We start from the raw sequence: 15,016 nt of genomic DNA on the forward strand, positions 1-15,016 counted from the left end.
CAGACCTAATCCCTTGAATGTATTCATTATCTCCACTATTTAACCATAAGGGATTTGATTTAGGACATCCTTGAAAGGCTTAGTGATTTTCCTATTTTATACAACTTAATCCTGAATTTTTCAATAAGGAGTTCATGAACCAGAGTCAACTCCAGGTCTTATTGCTGCTAACTGCATACTTTCTCCAACTTTGACTGCAAAGAATATAATCAGTCTGATTTTGGTATTGACCATTTGGTGATGTCCATGAGTAGAGTCATCTCTTGTGTTGTTGGAAGGGGGTGTTTGCTATGACTAGTATGTTCTTTTGGCAAAACTCTGTTAGCTTTTGCCCTGCTTCATTTTGTTCTGCAAGACCAAACTTGCTCTTACTCCTGGTATCTCTTGACTACCTAGCTCTCTATTCAGGCCAACATTTTGTAAAGTGTTAATAGTAAAACAAATAGCCTGTTATAAAATATATTCTTCTTGGTCATTATACATTATGACTCCACAAAAATGTTTGCAGCAGTTAGGCAGAATATGAAAAACAACAAAGGAGAAGCTGAGGCTTATTCCAGTAGCTTTATTTGGTCATTGTATAGCAGGAAGTGACCTTCAACTTTGTAATTCCCAAACTGGTATTATTAATTTATCCAAAGATAATTTCAGTGAGGTGACTCACATTTTCACAGTTTACAAGAGACTGATGTAATAAGAAAATATACAAAGATTATCTATAATGATCACATCTTATTGTTTATCATTTCTCAGTGAAATGACAGGAACTGTCTATTTATTGACCATTATAGCCTCAGTTTCTAGACCAGTGCCTGATACACATTTAAGCATCCAGTGAATAGTATAAGAATGGGTTTTTAAAATAAACATTTCATACTGTGCTATAAAGTCCTCTACTTAACTGTGTCACCCACCACAGTTTAAATTTCGTGCTGGTAGGAAACCTATTATTCACATGTATAATGCTCATTCTAACACAGTGCTTTAAATAATTCTGTAAATGATTTTCTGCAGAAGTTAGAGTTTAAATTATAATGATAGAGATGATAATGTTGATGATGACAAGGCATCATACAGGAATGATGATGAAATGCTAGGGAGAGAAGAGAAGTTTTAAGATCATTTTAGAAAAAAAAAAAAATATTATTAAAGAAATATAAAGAAATCTCCTGGTGGTTTTAGGTACTTTTTGAGGTTGCAGAAAGTTCATTTAATACATTTGCATAATTTTCTCCAGCAGCATTCAGCTTCTCAGTTGCAGCCAAGGAACACACAAATACTCAGTTATAACTAGGACTGGATTTTGCTAGTGGGAAAGAGAGAGACAGAGTTGGGAAGAAAGAAAGAAAACAAGTGAACAAAATACAGAATGATTAGTGAGTGAGAAAGCTGAACTGCATTTATATCAAAGAATCTGAATTTTTGAGAGAGCAAGTAAAAAATTTAGCATTGAAATAATAATGAAAAAACAGCAAATGTGTCTCTGTCATCTGAATACTGAATTGTGTCCCAAAATGTCTGTAAAAGAAAGTGGCTTCAAGAGATAGCAAGTGTCATTTGAGGCATCAAATAGGAGCAATATTTTTAAGAAATATTTCGAAACGTGGAGTAATTTTTATTTTTTTTATAAGATCAAGAGTTTCTAAAGGAATAGGGAAAAAAATTGAGAGAGAAGGAGGAAAAGAGAAAATGACAGAAAAAGAAATTATAGTAAGAGATGTACATAAAGTACAGACATCAAAATCTTCTGATGGATGGACAAGATATTCTGCTAGATGGACAATCTGACAGTGACTGCAATGGACAAGACTGTGAGGCACGTGGATTGTAGATCCACGATGAGCAGGAGTTTCAAAGTCTTGCTACCCCAAAATGAGATTTATATATCCTCCATGTTTTCTTCCAAGTCACTGATAAGTGAAGTGAAGTGAAGTCGCTCAGTCGTGTCCGACTCTTTGCGACCCCATGGACAGTAGCCTACTAGGCTCCGCCGTCCATGGGATTTTCCAGGCAAGAATACTGGAATGGGCTGCCATTTTCTTCTCCAGGGGATCTTCCCAACCCAGGGATTGAACCCGGGTCTCCTGCATTGCAGACAGATGCTTTACCATCTGAGCCACCAGGGAAGTTGTTGATTAAAAGGGACAGATCATATGTATTTGATCCTGGCACAAGAGAATTTGGTCTTGGAATTACCACCAGTGCTTATTATAACTCCTCTTATTGTTATCCATCTTCAGGGTAAAGACAACTATGCTCCTGCCTTTGAGCTTTGTATGTAAAAGGGAAGACACCATAAGCTAAATGTATTGTTCAGCTTAGGACAAACAGATATAAAAGGCCAAGGGCTAATCAGTTGGATTAGATGAGACTATCTTTGAGTAATAACAATCAAGTTGTATGAGGCTCCAAAACTTTTAAAAACACATATACATAAATATATATACTTTTTATTTTCCATTTTTGTGCAAAAGTTATTTACATGCATGAATTATTTATGAGAACAATTTTTAAAACTTATTCTGCAACCTTTATCTTAATATTAATATTTGTCTAAGTAGTCTTTATTATTTTTCCCAGAACCATAGCTAAAATTAAAGCATTATCAGGCACAATAAGAGCATAACTAAAATCCATTTTAACTATAAATGAGACTTCTCTGTGTTAAATTTCAATGCCATAGTAAAAAGGTTATAATCACTTATTATGTGGAATTAAGAACAAAATTTTACTAATGGAGCAATTTTCTTGCTAATTTATTCTTTTTTAATAGGGCATAATTGTTTGAATAGAATTTAATATCATTTCAAAACAGAAAAGGCATTGTGAAGAGACACATTCAAATTCAACTAAACTTTTAAAATTTTAATTATGAAGAAATTTGAGGCTAACATTAATGAGCTCTATACTTGTACCTTTTTACATATTTTTGAAATAACAAGATGTGTGTAATGAGTGGTCAGTTAAAATATTACCAAACTTACTAATCATAAAATACATCAATATAAAGTAATTAATTTGGGAAATAAATTATAGTATGAGGCAACAAAAATGGGACAGTATATCTCAAGATGATTCATTAGTCATGATAATTTAAAAATATTTAGTTCAATCACTCAGTTGTGTTCAACTCTTTGTGACTCCATGGAAAATATTACTTGTGATTTATAAAATTGTTATAAATACTACTTAAAAATTATATGTGTTACTGAATGCTTAGTATCTATATAATAAAGCCAACCTCCTTCCAGGAAAATATCCATTGCTTTTAATAGTACATAATAAAATCTGTAAAGAAAATGTCTACTATCATCAGATACTATAAAACTCCTGGAGGAAAACATAGGCAGAACACTCTTTGACATAAATCCAGTAATACTTTTCTAGATCTGTCCCCTGGACAAGGAAATGGCAACCCACTCCAGTACTCTTGCCTGGAAAATCCCATGGACAGAAGATCCTGGTAGACTAGAGTCCATGGGGTCACAAAGAGTCAGACATGACTGAGCGACTTCACTTTCTTTCACTCCTAGAGTGATGAAAATAAAAACAAAAATAAACAAATAGGGCCTAATTAAACTTAAAAGTTTTTGACAAGCAAAGGAAATTATAAACAAAACAAAAAAAACAGCCTATGAGTTAGGAGAAAATATTTGTTACTGATAAGGGATTAATTTCCACAACATATAAACAGATCATAGAGCTTAATATCAAAAATACAACCCACCAAAAATTAAGCAGAAGACCTACATAGACATTCCTCCAAGGAAACCTACATACTCAAGACGTACATGAAAAAATGCTCAACATTGCTAATCATTAGAGAAATGCAAATCAAAACTACAATGAGGTATCACCTCATACCAGTCAGAATGGTCATCGTTAAAAAGTCTACAAATAATAAATGCTGAAGAGGGTTTGGAGAAATAATACTCCACTGTTGGTGGAAATGTAAATTGGAGCAGCCACTATGGAGAACATTATGGAAGTTCCTTGAAAAACTAAAAATAGAGCTATCATATGATCCTGCAATCCCACTTCTGGGCATATCCAGAGAAAACTCTAATTCAAAAAGATACATGCACTCCTATATTCATAGCAGCACTATTTACAGTAGCCAAGACAAGGAATCAGCCCATGTGTTTACCAACAGAGAAATGAATGAAGGCGATGTGTATAATATAAAGATGAAATAATGCCAATTACAACATGAATGGACCTAGAGATTATCATATTAAGTGAAGTAAGCCAAACAGAGAAAGATGAATACCATATGATATCACATATGTTAAATCTGAAAAAAAGATGATGTAAATAAACTTATTTACAAAGCAGAAGCAGACTCACAGACATAGAATACAAACTTATGGTTACCAAAGGGGATTGTTGGTTTGGGGGGGGGGGCGGTTTAATTAGAAGTTTGATATTAACATATACACACTATTACATATAAAATAAACAATAAAGACCTCCTATATAGCCCAGGGAACTATATTCAACACCTTGTAATAACCTAAAATAGAAAAGTCTGAGAAAATATGCCTATTTGTATAACTGAATCACTTTGCTGCATACTCAAAACTAACACAGGGTTGTTAATTAATTCTACCGCAATAAAAAAAAAAAGTGTCCATTGTCAAATGCACAAATTCAGTCTGCTGTTGAACACTATTTAAACCCCTTTATTTATTTTCTTTTTTCCCATTGATTCATGTGGTAATTATTGAGCACAAATTACAAATTATAATAAGTATTGAAGAAAAAGTTGACTGAAATGAGAGATTATCACAGAAAGAAATAACACAAATATTCTGGGTTTTTGACACTCAGAAATGTTTTATTTGGAAAAGTGCATTATGTTAAATTCTGAAGGATATAGAATAATTGCCTAGAAAATAATGTGGGAATTGAAGATTCTATATCTAGAGAAAATGTGCAAAAATTGATGTTAGCCTGTAAGTCCAAGCTCTGAAGAGAGTCAGGCTTTCATCAGATTGAAATTTTAAAATATGAACCAAATCTTGTAACATGTAAAAAATAAAAATGCTAACCAATTACTAATTCTGGGAAAAGGTACTCTGATGATTAAGAAATAATGCAAAATCTATATTTAAATAGTTTCAACATTCTAATGTTTTTCAACTTTTCTAAATAAGACATAGATCACACATTCTCTAGTTTAAGTTTTAATTATGGAAATACCAGAGAAGGCAATGACAACCCACTCCCGTACTCTTGCCTGGAAAATCCCATGGATGGAGGAGCCTGGTAGGCTGCAGTCCATAGGGTCGCGAAGAGTCAGACATGACTGAACGACTTCACTGTCACTTTTCGCTTTCATGCATTGGAGAAGGAAATGGCAACCCACTCCAGTGTTCTTGCCTGGAGAATCCCAGGGACAGCGGAGCCTGGTGGGCTGCCGTCTATGGGGTTGCACAGTGTCGGACATGACTGAAGCAACTTAGCAGCAGCAGCAGCAGCATGGAAAAAACACTTAAGTTGAAAGGTTAAAGTGTTTCTCCTTCACTTCTATTGCCGATTTTCTTGCACTGTGTACATATACATTTCAATATAAGCAAAAGTTATGTATCAGTGGTTCTGTATAATTCATTAACTAATATCTACTGTGAGGAGATATCCCACTTCCAAGGGCAAAGGAGAAACCCCAGCAAGATGGTAGCAGGGGCAAAATCACATTTAGAAGAAAACCCTATACCCACCAGTGACGTTCGGAGGGGTCAAACAAACCTTGTGTGCACCAGGACTGAGAGACCCCACAGAGACTGAGCCAGAGCTCTGTTTGAGTGTCTCCTGTGAAGGTACGCATCAGCAGTGGACTGCCACAGGCGCAGTGTCTCTGGCTTCAGTAGACCAGGGTATGGCATAAGCCCTCTTGGAAGAAGTCATCATTAACCTCACCATAAGCTGCCAGCATTTACACAGGAGTGGGGACAGACTCTTGGTGGGCACAAACAAAACCTTATATGCACCAGGACCCAGGAGAAATGAGTAGTGACTCCACAAAGACTGACCCAGACTTCCCTGTGAATGTCCAGGAGTGTCTGCCAGAGGTGTGGGTCGGCGGTGGCCTGTTGCAGGGTTGGCAGCATTGAGTGCAGTAGTGCCTGCATGGGACCTTTGAAGGAGGTCACAATTACTCAGTACCTCCACCATAGTTTGGCCTCAGGTCAAATAACCAGGAGGGAATAAGCCCCATCCATCAACAGAAAATTGGATTAAAGATTTACTGAGCATGGCCCTGCCCATCAGAACAAGACCTAGTTTCCCCCTCAGTCTCATATTAAGAAGCTTATATAAGCCTCTCATCTTCCTCCATTAGAGGGCAGACAAAATGAAAACCACAATCACAGAAAACTAACCAATCTGATCACATGGACCACAGTCTTGTCTAACTCAGTGAAACTATGAGCCATGCTGTGTAGGGCCAACCAAGATGGATGAGTCATGGTGGAGAGTTCTGACCACATGTAGTCCACGAGAAAAGGGAATGGCAAACCACTTCAGTATTCTTGCCTTGAGAACCTCATGAATAGTATGAAAAGGCAAAAAGACAGGACACTGAAAGATGAATTCCCCAGGTCAGTAGGTGCCCAATATGCTACTGGAGATCAGTGGACAGATAACTCCAGAAAGAATGAAGAGATAGAGCCAAAGCAAAAATAACACTCAGTTGTGGATTGGACTGGTGATGGAAGTTCGATGGTGTAAAGAGTAATATTGCATAGGAACCTGTAATTTTAGGTCCGTGAATCAAGGCAAATTTGAAGTGGTCAAACAGGAGATGGCAAGTGTGAACATCTACATTTCAGGAATCAGTGAACTAAAGTGGACTGGAATGGGTGAATATACTCAGATGGCCATTATATCTAATACTGTGGGCAAGAATCCCTTAGAAGAAATGGAGTAGCCATCATAGTCAACAAAAGAGTCCAAAATGCAGTACTTGGAGGCAATCTCAAAAACGAGAGAATGATCTCCGTTCGTTTCCAAGGCAAACCATTCAATATCATAGTAATCCAAGTCTATGCCCCCACCAGTAATGCTGAAGAAGCTGAAGTTGAATGGTTCTATAAAGACATACAAGGCCTTCTAGAACTAACACCCCCAAAAATGTCCTCTACATTATAGGGGACTGGAATGCAAAACTAGGAAGTCAAGGGATATCTGCCATAACAGGAAAATTTGGCCTTAGAGTACAGAATGAAGCAAGGCAAAGGCTGATAGAGTTTTGCCAAGAGAATGCACTGGTCATAGCAAACACCCTCTTCCAACATAACAAGAGAAGACTCTACACATGGACATCACCAGATGGTCAATACCAAAATCAAGTTGAATATATATCAAGTTGATTTTACTACTTGAAGCCAAAGATGGAGAAGCTCTATACATTCAGCAAAAAAAAGACCAGGAGCTGACTGCAGCTCAGATCATGAGCTCTTTAATAAAAAATTCGACTTATTGAAGAAAGTAGGGAAAACCAGTACACCATTCAAGAATGACCTAAATCAAATCCCTTGCAATTATACAGTGGAAGTGACAAATAGATTCAAGTGATTAGATCTGATAGAGTGCCTGAAGAATTATGGATGGAGGTTCTTGACATTGTATAGGAGACAGGGATCAAGACCATCCCCATGGTAAAGAAATGCAAAAAAGCAAAATGGCTGTCTGGGGAGGCCTTACAAATAGCTGTGAAAAGAAGAGAAGTGAAAGGCAAAGGGGAAAAGGAAAGATATACCCATTTGAATGCAGAGTTACAAAGAATAGCAAGAAGAGATAAGAAAGCTTTGCTCAGTGATAATGCAAAGAAATAAAGGAAAATGATAGAATAGGAAAGCCTAGAGATCTCTTCAAGAAAATGTACCAAGGGAACATTTTATGCAAAGATGGGCTCAATAAAGGACAGAATGGTATGGACCTAACAGAAGCAGACGATATTAAGTAGCGATGACAAGAATACACAGAAGAACTGTACAAAAAAGATCTTCATGAGCCAGGTAATCATGATGGTCTGACCACTCACTGAGACATCCTGGATGCGAAGTCAAGTTGGTCTTAAGAAGCATCACTATGAACAAAGTTAGTGGAGGTGATGGAATTCCAGTTGAGCTATTTCAAATCCTAAAAGACAATGCTGTGAAAGTGCTGCACTCAATATGCCAGCAAATTTTTCAGCAGTAGCCACAGGACTGGAAAAGGTCAGTTTTCATTCCAATCCCAAAGAAGTCAATACCAAAAGATGCTCAAACTACCTCAAGATTGCATCATCTCACATGCTAGTAAAGTAATGCTCAAGATTCTCCAAGCCAGGCTTCAAAGTACATCAACCGTGAACTTCCAGATGTTCAAGCTGGATTTAGAAAAGGCAAATGCACCAGAGATCAAATTACCAACATCCGTTGGATTATTGAGAAAGTGAGAGTTCCAGAAAAAAACATCTATTTCTGGTTTATTGACTATGTCAAAGCTTTCGACTATGTGGATGACAACAAACTGTGGAAAATTCTTCAAGAGATGGAAATACCAGACCACCTGATCTGCCTCTTGAGAAATCTGTATGCAGGCCAGGAAGCAACAGTTAGAACTGGACATGGAACAAAAGACTGGTTCCAAATCAGGAAAGGAGTACGTCAAGGCTGTATATTGTAACCCTGCTTCTTTAACTTATGTTCAGAGTACATCATGAGAAACACTGGGCTGGAAGAACACAAGCTGGAATCAAGATTTCCAGAAGAAATATCAATAACCTCAGATATGCAGATGGTACCACCTTTATGGCAGAAAGTGAAGAAGAACTAAAGAGCCTTTTGATGAAAGTGAAAGAGGAGATAATTTGCTCATACTTTGCTATTAGTGCAAAGAAATAGTGATTTTTTAAATAGTCTCTAACAACTTGAATAAGCTAATTCAACTTTAACCTAAGTTTAACCATGGAAATATCCAGGGAAGACTGATTCCACATATCTGGCTGTGATTATTGCAGTCAGAAATTTCTGATCCTCAAACTTTGAAGGACAAAAGTATCTTCCTCAGTTGAGTAGTAAATCATTATAGAATCATTATTTTTTACATATACTCAAGCATTCACATGTTTCTTCCTGCATAAACCTGTGTAAACATAAAAATAATTATTTCCCTACATCAAATTAGTATTATCTTAAATGTTGCCTATATAAGTTTAATGTAATGTACATATACAAAAAAATTCACTCTGAAGAATAAAACCTTTCATTCAAGTTAAATGAAATAATAAAAAAGGAAAATTAGCAACTTTGCAAATTAGGTGCTAACTACTATTAACATTTTTGCCCATAAAATTATGTGTTCTGACATAAGATATTTTAACAATCATTTATTACTCTGCTTTTCCTTTCCCTCATAAATTATATTAGAATGCTTATATACTAAAACAAAAGCTCTAAAGCTTCTGAGATGATATGGCTTGGCAACATATTTTCACACTCTCAGATGATAAGGACATACTTTCTGTTTATGGTAAGGACAGATCCAGCAGTACAGGGAAACCAAAACAAATTCGAGTTTCATGTGTTTATTGTAATAGCAAAAGACCCTTAGCTCCTTATATTTTTGATATTCTAAACTTGAAGATGTCTTCATGTGTAGTATGTGAAAAATGGGCAAGTCCAATGTCATGGAACACTTTTTTTCTAGTAGTCAATAATGTACATTAGGAATGGATGCCATATTTGTGAAACACACACACACGCACACACAACAAGAGCAACACTGTAGAGATTAAATCTGATTTGGAGGACATGCATAATAAGCTGTTTGTGAATTTTATCATGGTAGGATGAATATCAAGAGTTTGACAGCTGACATTTTTATTTAATGTTTTCCATATTAACTCTTATATTGAACCTACTTCCAAAATAGACTTAAGGTGACTTTTAATAAATCACACAAATCCAACAAAACTATGAAATCAAAAATATACAAAACAAAGAATATCCAAGAGCTGAAAGCCCATATATGGATAGTGAAGAGGAGGGGAAAGAACACAGCTATGTCAGAAGAGCATGCATTCAAAATCCTTAGCTTTCTGGGAGTCAGTAGAGGAGGGAAGCAGAATAAGTTTCAATGATATTAAAAAAAATGACTCATTAGGATATTGGATTATCTACTGGACAGTATTTTATTAGCATTGTAAAAATAATAGAAAGTTTACTAGCTTTCTGTTAAGTGATCTTATATTCTGCCTATGGTCATCATGTCATCAAAATTATAGAGTTCTTGAAATCTTAGAAATAATGTTCTACTTAATCATTAAAAATTTGAGGAAAAACAAACCCCAAACCAAAGTATCTTAACCCATATGACTTTGACAAAAATGTTCTTTTGGAATTTTGAGTGCTAGTTATGTATCCCATGTTATTCTAAACATTGATTTCTCATGAAAACATTAAGTACAATTACTATCCCATTTACTGATATCTCATGTACCTGAAGAAAGCCTGGCCTGCCTGTAGTAATAAGGAATAAATGGAGTTTTAAAAAGACTAAGTAACCAGCTGAGTGCCAAACAATATTGAACTGAGATGTGAAAATAGGTCTTTTGACTATAGAATCAATGCTTTATGATATAATGTTACCAGGAAACATCCATAGTTGTCAAGTTTCAGCTACTAAAGACTTTTGGTGATCTGAACCCATAGTAAGACATCAAAGTATTGATATTATTTATTCCACATGTAGGGTGTGGCTATCATTTAACCAAAAGTTCATTGTCCCTATAGTTTCTACAAATTATAACTAAATTTAAATACCTGTAGTCTATACAGTTTTATGATTATTCATTACTAGTTTAAATGTGGCTAATTAGCTACTTTAATACCATATTCCTTTCATGTAAATTGATAAATTGACTGAATCTAAAATAACTTATACTGATTCTCCTCCTGTGTGTATATATTTGATTATTAAAAATGATTTGGAAGTTGGTTTCAGACTTTCTTCAATTTGAAGGCACAAATTGTTCATTTATTCACTTATAATACTGCCTTATTCCTTCATTCCAGGTGATTTAAACGCCATTACATTCCAGATTCTATACAATATATTAGGGAAGTAGTAGTGAAAAAAAGATGTCATTTTGTTTTCCTGAATGTTTACATTAGTGGAAGTAATGAACATGACAAAAAATATAATCAATATAAAATTGCAAGCTGTAATAAATGTTGTGAAGAAAAGATAATGAATGCAAAGTAACCATTTAAAATAGCTGGTATGATAGCATACAAGTTAGAGGTTATGTATGAAAGCTCTAAAAAAATGAATACAAAATGTATTAGGTAAGGGCCTACAGTTAGTGCATTAAACAACAAAGGGAAAACAGACATGTTGCTGCTAGTTGATTCTAGAGGGGTAAGTAGGACTCAGATAATACAGGCAACTTTGGACTATGTTAGTCTTTATCCTACAAGGTTAGTGTTTTTGCTGGATGATGGTGAGGCCAGACAACATATATAAGCAACACTTCTGGCTAGAGAGTGAAGAAAAGCATTGAAGTGGTGTTACCAGTTTGCAGCAGTAGTATTTGTGAGAGATGTAGCGGGTTGAACTTCAATGCCAATGTGCAACATCAACCCTGGCTTCAGGATTGTGGACCTACCTGGTTGTCTACATATTTTTGACTTACCACCCCCCCCCCCCCCACACACACACACACAATTATACAAACCGATCTTTTGAAATTTCTACATTTATTTCTGTTGTATCTGTTTCTGTTTCTCTAGTGATATGAAATTATGAAACATAGATACTTGTTTTGGGAACTGATAAAAGACAAAAAACAAAACAAAACTGAATAGTAAGACAACATCTGGAGGGGAAGTGGAACTAAATGCTAACTGAAAGGCTGAAATAGAAAGGAAAAGAGTGAATACACACAACACAGAAAGAATAACTGGTAATTTTCTTGATGTAAGAAGGTTGTGTGGGTTCAAGGATAAATGGATGTTTGGATCTAGGGCACAGGGCAGATTATTGCCTCTTGTGAAAACTTAGATCTGGGTATTTTTCTGTTGAGATATAATAATGAGTATCTGTGAGCATCTAGTCTTGTGGCTTCCTTGAAGCCTTGAGTGAGTCCCTGTAATGTGAGGAAGAGGAAGTTACAGGTTTGAGAAGAAAAAAAAATTAAATAGAAATTTAGATGGGATTTCAATCCAGGCATGGCTATGTCTGTCGATATTGCCTTCTTTTCTTCATGAAATTACTTAAAGTGAATGAACAAAAGAAAAAAAAAACAACAATTGTCCAAAGGGATAGAATGAAATCTTACAAACTCATTTTCATGTGAAACTAGGAAGCAGATATAATCCGTAGATTTTAAATTATGTGTCAATGCTACCATAATATCTAAAACTGGGCAAAAGCTAGGTGAGAAAATAAAGAAATGTGGGTAATGACAGTAAGAACCAGGGGAGTTTATGTCAGGAGATTCCAGGAAATATACATTTCTAAATATTTATCTCTAGATGTCAACAAGAAATGGGAGAATGGCAGTAAGTGAGAAAGGTGAAGAAAGCTCTTCTGCTAGTGATCTAGTTCTGGATTTGGAGCTGCAGCAAGAAGATTGTCTCCCTCATCAGAGGTGAGTGCATCTTTGGTGTGTAGGAACTTCCCCTGCTTGTGGAGTTATCTAGACCACTTCCTATATATAGAAAACTAAAAGTGATTGGGCAATGTATATTGAACATACACAATGGTGAGTCAAATAATAATAAAAAAATGACATGCTATTATTACAGAAATAATATAAGTAAAGCAAGAATAAAAAGAATACTTTTTTTCTCTACCGAAAGACAAAGTGACCAGAAAAGAGAAAATTCTACCATAGAGGAAACACAAATTTTGGCCATATGCTGTCCCCTGAATTAAAAAACAAACTTAGTAAACAAAAATCACATTGATGAACAAATACCACAATATAAGAAAGAAAAAAAAAAAAAAAGAATCAGAGGATCGGAAATATGGAGGAATCAAATGGAAAATGGAAATACAGCATTCAGGAAGGAAGCAGGAACAATTTACCATAGAAATGAAGACAAACTTGGAAGAAGTACAAATGAAAAGACCCTGTTGATATCACAGTAAGAGACATGGAGGGTAAAACAGAAAACAAACACAAGGAAGTGGAAATAAAACAACTTCAAATGAAATAGGAGGAGAAGTAATAGATATAGAGGACAGACAAAAAGATATATATATAATAGAGTCATTGAAAACCAACTGAAATGATGGAACAGGATTTAATTTAAAAATATAATAATCTGTACAATTAGAAATAATTAAAAGCTACATATAATGAAAGGAAACATTATTTAGCTTTGAAAAACTATTTCTTTGAAGGTAGAAAATTGATTCAGTTGGGACTCAGTTTTTTTCCACAACCTTATTCAGTGTCAGAAGAATGTGGAGCAAGATGTAGAAGAGATACACACAAAGAAAGAGAATGTCACCTGGGACTTAATACTCAGCCACATTTTACCAAAAAGATCCAAACAAAGAAAAAAAAAGAAAAAAAATCATTAAATATAACAGCACATTCTGTTAATGAGGCTTTAGGGAGACACGCACTCACACGATGGTGAAATTATTAACTGGTATAAACCTTATGAATAGTTGATTGCTAACACTGATCAAATTTAAATGTGTACATTTGACAGAGCAAGCTAACTTCTAGGAATTATTCTAATGACATACATATATGTGAAATGCATATGCATATGTGAAATGATACATTTTTATTCAGCTTCCAGTATTACTTTGATTAAAAACAACCTAAATTTGTAAATTATTTATATTCACATAGTGATAAAAGTATATCAGGAAATATTTCCCATGTGGATATATAGATAGATCTCCAAAATATATTGCTAAATAAAAAATTACAGAACTGTATGGGTAATAAATGATACAGGTAATAATAAAATGATGAAATAGGTATTTGTTTCTGCTTGTACATGTATTAATAAAGTCTAGAAGAAACATGAGAAGCCACTAATGACAGTTATTTTGAGGGCAAGCTGTGGATTGGAAAAATAGATAATGGGCAAGACATTAAGATTTTCATTATATATGTTTTTAGAAATTTAAGTGTTTTAATTCATTAGAGTTTATTACATACTCAAAATGAAAGTGAATAAATTTAATGAAAAAGATGTAATAAATATAACAGGTGAACCACCTTAACACATATTCTTAAGCTCATAAATATCTTATTAAGAAGCTTTGGTAAAGTCAACTTAGAAAAATACCACATTCATTTTATAGTCTTCAAAAATACTGGCCATATTCTGCAAAAAAAAGAAAAAAAAAATCAAACTATGTTCAGTAATCCTACCCAGCTGGGTAGCTCTCAACATGTGACAAAACAATGTCACTATAACTGCTTCAATGTAAATTGGAACATGCCCAATTGAATCCTATTGAATAATGAAAACAAACCAATAAAAATAACACCAAAACCAAACCTTGCCACTAGCGTTAGCCATCATTTAAGACTGAAAGTTTTTAAGGACTTGTTGAAATCATTGTTGTTATGTAGCACTTCTGTTCTATCTGTCATCATTTTAATACTGGTGAGTTTTTTAGATGATCTTGAGAGTCCCTTGGACTGCAAGGAGATCCAACCAGTCCATTCTGAAGGAGATCAGCCCTGGGATTTCTTTGGAGGGAATGATGCTGAAGCTGAACTCCAGTACTTTTTGGCCCCCTCATGTGAAGAGTTGACTCATTGGAAAAGACTCTGATGCTGGGAGGAATTGCAGGCAGGAGGAGAAGGGGACGACCGAGGATGAGATGGCTGGATGGCATCACTGACTCGATGGACGTGGGTCTGAGTGAACTCCGGGAGTTGGTGATGGACAGTGAGGCCTGGCGTGCTGCGATTCATGGGGTCGAAAAGAGTCAGACACGACTGAGCGATTGAACTGAAATGATGTCATCTAAAAACTATTGAATCTATTTT

The 15,016-nt window shown here is 35.2% G+C and overlaps 1 pseudogene; it reads left to right on the plus strand.

The window, feature by feature from the left end:
* Nucleotides 1-12,542: 12,542 nt before the first annotated feature.
* LOC128052257 (uncharacterized) overlaps nucleotides 12,543-15,016 on the plus strand; it is a 31,306-nt pseudogene continuing 28,832 nt past the window's right edge.

The sequence above is a fragment of the Budorcas taxicolor genome, chromosome 1 (genome assembly GCF_023091745.1).
Source record: "Budorcas taxicolor isolate Tak-1 chromosome 1, Takin1.1, whole genome shotgun sequence".
In the NCBI taxonomy this organism is placed as follows: Eukaryota; Metazoa; Chordata; class Mammalia; order Artiodactyla; family Bovidae; genus Budorcas; species Budorcas taxicolor.